Genomic DNA, 5000 nt, shown 5'->3' with positions numbered 1-5000 from the left:
TAATAACCCACCTGTTTAAATTGTACTAAAGCATAAAGTTTGCATTATAAGGGGCGTGGTCTCTTTGATTGACACGTGGATCGTGACACAGGTGGCTGTAGCTAGCTGTCTCCTAGGCTTTATCTCTGCAAACTGGAGTCCCAGTTGTGCTGTGTAGGACTTTATTTGGATGTTACTGAGCAATAATTAGCAGGTATAACCCTGTAGGTTGGGACCAGTACCAGGACTACACTGGTTTGTCTCTCCTCCCAGTCTTGAATAGGAGGATCTCTCACATGTAAAGCAGAGGTGTTAACCACCCCACCACGGAACCACTGAGGTTCCCTAAACGCATCATCCGGGTGATCCTGAGCATGAAGGACCTGCAGCTTGCAAACTGTCCACAGAGCGAGCACAGACGGTCTGATGCTGTAATAACTAACCATCATACTGTAGTCACAGCGAGCGCTGCGACTGAGAGAGATTAGCATGATGCTACACCAACTCAGGGAAACTCTCCCCCTGACCACCCTCGTCCCTCCACCCTCGTCCCTCCACCCGGCCGAGTACAACAACCTTCTTTATCGCTTTGTTTTAATTCGTCCTCTCTTTTCTCCATCCATCTTAACCACACTGTGCACTTCTTAAGCCACAGCGGCGTGATGCCAAACCAATCCAGATTCTGTGGAATAACCTTTGACCTGCTGGCCGTTTGCTGCTGAGCTCAGAGTCTCCGTCTGTGGTTTTAATCAATACTCGTTTAAGGTCATTCGTGCAGGACGAAGCAAAGCTGGAAACAACTGAGTGGCAGCAGAAAGCGTCAGCGCGTTACGCTCGCCTCGTCTTTTTGAGGACTCATCATAAAGCTTTGACGGTGGTTATCGTGCCGAGCGAGAGCGTTCAGACGCCCGCTGGGGTCGCGGCGTTGCTTACAAACCTTCTCTTTCTCTCTCGTCGGGTTTAACGTCCCGATGCTCTAACTTGGTCTCTCTCTGAAACAGACTCCGTGTGTTTGAGATCTATGTGCAGCCGTGCACGTTTTCAGGCCCATGGGTGCCTGAAAGCTGCCGGCCTCCAAACCAAAATGAATTATGAGGAAAATTTGGGAAAGAAGGAATTTGTTGCAAAACAGGAAACTTGTTGTTCGCTGTGACGCTGAACAGAGCGAGGCGTTTTAATCTAACACGGCCAACAGCGAAGAAACACAAGAGCATCTGACAGTGAGTCAGGTCGACGTGAATCAAATTGTGAATCATGCAAAGCTACCCTAGAAAAGTGGATTTAGGTTGAAGTCGAAGTCTCCGTCCTGACCGTGCGTTCTGAGGAGCTTTGATGACCTCGGCGCAGCTGAATCTGGTTATTTCCCCACCGCGCAGTTTAAAAATAACACGAGCAGTAAAACAAACTGTTGCATGAGACTGAAAACGTCTCTGAGAAGCTTTGTTTTTATTTGGCGAGGCCGATGTTTGTTGCTAGGCAGAAACTCGAGCCAAATGTCTGATAACTATCTGAAAAAGTGCAGCTCTCTGAACAATGCATCAGGAACGAGCGGAGCCTCAGAGAATTTCACTGGAGGGACTTTTACTGCTGGACATATTTCACGTGACGTCGGACGACTGAGGCGGCGTGAACGAAACACGCCGACAGCTCATATGAGTTTATGATAAACATGGATCCATCTGAGCTGAGATCAGACAGGAGACATCGTCCTCCAGCTGCCTCTCACTGATCTGAACTGCTGTTTCATTCATTTTTACTTTCCTGTAACAAGACATTTAAGTTGATGATGATCTTTTTCTGCCATATTGGAGCAGGCCTCCATCTGGTAACACCAGAGGACCCTTCGTTTGTGCAGGTTTGTCTGACGCTCATCTCTGGATGATTAAAGTGAGTAAATGAGCTTCGTCTGAAGGGACGGCGAGGAGCTCCGCCACATCGTCTGACGGGGATGCTTCAGATGTGTTCCAGGCACATCCAGCTGGAGAGGAGACCTCTGGAAGTTTTCCCGAAGAAGAGCTGGAGGAGGTCTGAGCAGCAGAACATGGAGGACGAGCTGCATCCACAGGTTGGAGTTTGCGGATCAAACCACGTGAGAAGCTTCGGTTACTGAGGACGAACCCACGAACGCTCAGAGCCCTGATAATGAAAAGCATTGTCCGTGTTTCACGTACGTCGACGGATTACTGTGAAATACCACTTTCACTGTTTCACAGTGAAACGAGCTGATTTTGATTATTTCTGGGAAAACGAGGAGCGTGGTGGTGTTGCGAGCGAGCGGCCGTGACGAGGAGGAGATAGGAGGAGATTATATGAGGTCACGCTGCAAACTCTTACTGCATTCTCAGCTAACGAGCTCCGATCGAGGCTCTCATTATCACAAACCCACACACACACACATATCCGTGCGTATGGACCGACACACACACGCTCCCTCCTCCACCTCCTCTTCCTCGCTGCCTTCGCTCGCTTGCTCGCTCGGCTCTGGCGTCAGGCCTCGTTTTGTGGCCGGCGGACATCATTAGCCGGGGATTATGGGAAAGGAAGAGGGAATTCTGGGAATGGAGTGACCACAGAAAAGCCGGGATGTCAGAGGCAAAGCGGCAGGCAGACAGAGAGAGAGACGCCACAATAGTGAAGGAAGCACAGAGACGGGACGACGACGCGAGTAAACAGAGAGACGGAGCTGATAATTAAAGACAGAAGGAAAAATGTCTTTAATGTGGGACGACAAGCATGTCGGGGAAAAACAGAGATATCGGCAAAGGAAATGGAAACGATCACAACGCTGATCCACGCACGTTTGTTTATGTGCACGAAGCAGCATTTAAGGCAGGTCTGTCAGGTCAGTCCGAGAGCAAACCGGCAGCACGCCGAGCTGTCAGCGCTCGTCACGGCGACGGCGTCCACACACGCACACGTCCTGTCCACGCTCAGCGAAGCCTTTCAACAACGGTCCGTTTACTGAGTTTTAAAGCTAAACTTTCTGCTCGTCTTCATTTCCTGCTTTACAAACACGCAGCCCCACAGCCTGACGCAGACTTGGGCGGGCCACGGGTTTCCACCAATCCCGACGAGGCGTGCACCTGAGGAGCAGACGAGCTGCTTCCCCTCGCCGTCAGCAGGAAGAGCACGAGGTCAGCGACATGGAGACGCAGCTTCATTGTCTTTTAATTTAGACAATTTATTAATTAAAATCTATTAAAATAAAGCAGAATATCCTTTTGCTGTGTTTAATGTTTTGGCAGTGATAATGGGAGTGTCCTGATGCCTGAGTTAAATAAGTCCAGTGATCACACACGGTGTTATGGCGCTCGTCTATGGGAAGTCCTCTGATTGGCTGCTGCTCCTGTCCATCCTCTGCAGATGACGTTTTCCCGCCTGTTTCTCCTGGATGTTCACACCTCAGCTCATCAACACATTTTATCTCCTCCCTTCTTTCCCAGGAATTTAACCCACTAAATAAGCAAACCTAACCTTGACCCCGGGGGACCCCGTGACCCCCAAAACACCGAGCTGGGCCTTCCCCTCCTCCACCTCTTCCTCCTTCTCCCCTGCGGGTTGGGGCCAAGAAAACACAGGTCTGGTTTTCATCCTCCCTCGGAGCGCCGGCTCTTTAACGCAGTGATAAACAGCAGCTGACTGAGCGGCGTCTCAGAAACGCGCTGAGACGAGGACGAAGACTAAAGAGTTGAATGCAGTGAAATGTGTTTTTATCAAAACTCTGATGGCGGTGTGTCGGCGGGTTGACTGCAGAGCAGGAGGCGGGTCCACAGTCACACGGCTCAGACGCATCACAGAGCCGTTCGTTTCCACCTTATTGTGGATTACAGCAGCTTTGCATGACTCGCAGTTCAAAATAATCCTTCTTTAGCTTACACTGGGCTTCAGTTCATCTGTCATTCTTCTGATTGGCTGCTCCTCAAAAATTAGGGTTTAAGCAGCAGGTGGGTGGGGCTTCTGATGACCAAATAAGGATGAGGAATAGAAATTTTACAGTAACACCCTCCGAGTTCACAGCAGGGGCTGAATTTGGGACTGTTGAATGATGAAGGGGAACACTACATTTGATACCAGGATCATCTTCTTGACTTGATTAACGGTTATATTTTAAGGTTACGCTGCTTTATCTGCAAGCCACTTTGCAACCCAGCGCCAGTCCAGTTCATCCTTTCATGCTGAAGCGACAGAAGCTCCTGCAGGTGGAAGATGTTTCCCATTGAACTTTGGCACCCTGACCGACACATCACAGAGCACCTCGGGGTTCGGTATCTTGCCCAAGGACGCTTTGGCATGGAGACTGGAGCAGCCAGGAATCAAACTACCAACCTTCCAGTTAGCAGATTAGTTACTCTGCCTCCTGAGTCACAGCCGCCGTGTAACTGAGCCCAGATCAGCCCACAGAAACACTCAGGACGTCTCTTTACTTTCACTGAACCTGTCCGAGCCTGTAATCACTCACTCACAGTCATAACCTGATATTAGCTTCTGCTATCAGTCGAGGTGAAAAGACTGTGACATGTATGCACTAAAGCACATTGTTTCCACATTTCTCTTATTTCATGAACAAAGTCTTGTTCAGCATTAACACATGTGCTCAAGAAGCAGAAGAAGTGTCTTTTGTCTTTTACTCCACGTTTCCCTCAAACACGTCAGCGAGACATCACCCGGCACGCCTCTAACACAGGCCTCAGGTAAAGTAAATGACACCTGACTCCAGATTCAAGCCTTCAGACTGTGCAACAACGTTTCCTTTTTACACTGTACTTTCCCCTGGACCACCCTGCAGACGCACATAGTTAAATCACTCAACATTTACCTGCTGCCTGTAATATGCAGGCAGGGACTCTATAACACACCTGAGAGCAACGATGGCCACTCTGTGATCATGTAACTGTGAGTTACTTCAGCTGAGCCAGAGCCCAGAATCACGGACATGTAACCAACAGCAACAGTTTACCTGCAGCAATAAAACCATGTTTCACTCAGCACAAGATGATTACTGTTCCGCTCTGCCTAAGTTA

General features: G+C 49.3%; 1 protein-coding gene across 1 annotated transcript in view; it reads right to left on the bottom strand.

Annotated features, from left to right (window-relative positions):
* The window catches only part of plekhg2 (pleckstrin homology domain containing, family G (with RhoGef domain) member 2), an 81414-nt gene that overhangs the window by 33326 nt on the left and 43088 nt on the right, over positions 1 to 5000 (bottom strand). The window lies entirely within an intron of this gene.

This window comes from Copadichromis virginalis, linkage group LG14 (genome assembly GCF_057382275.1).
Source record: "Copadichromis virginalis isolate Kocher_CV1m ecotype Utaka linkage group LG14, C_Virginalis_male_GT1.1, whole genome shotgun sequence".
Taxonomy (NCBI): domain Eukaryota; kingdom Metazoa; phylum Chordata; class Actinopteri; order Cichliformes; family Cichlidae; genus Copadichromis; species Copadichromis virginalis.
Note: the sequence above shows the minus strand (reverse complement) of the source record. Positions and strands in the feature narration are given on the sequence as shown.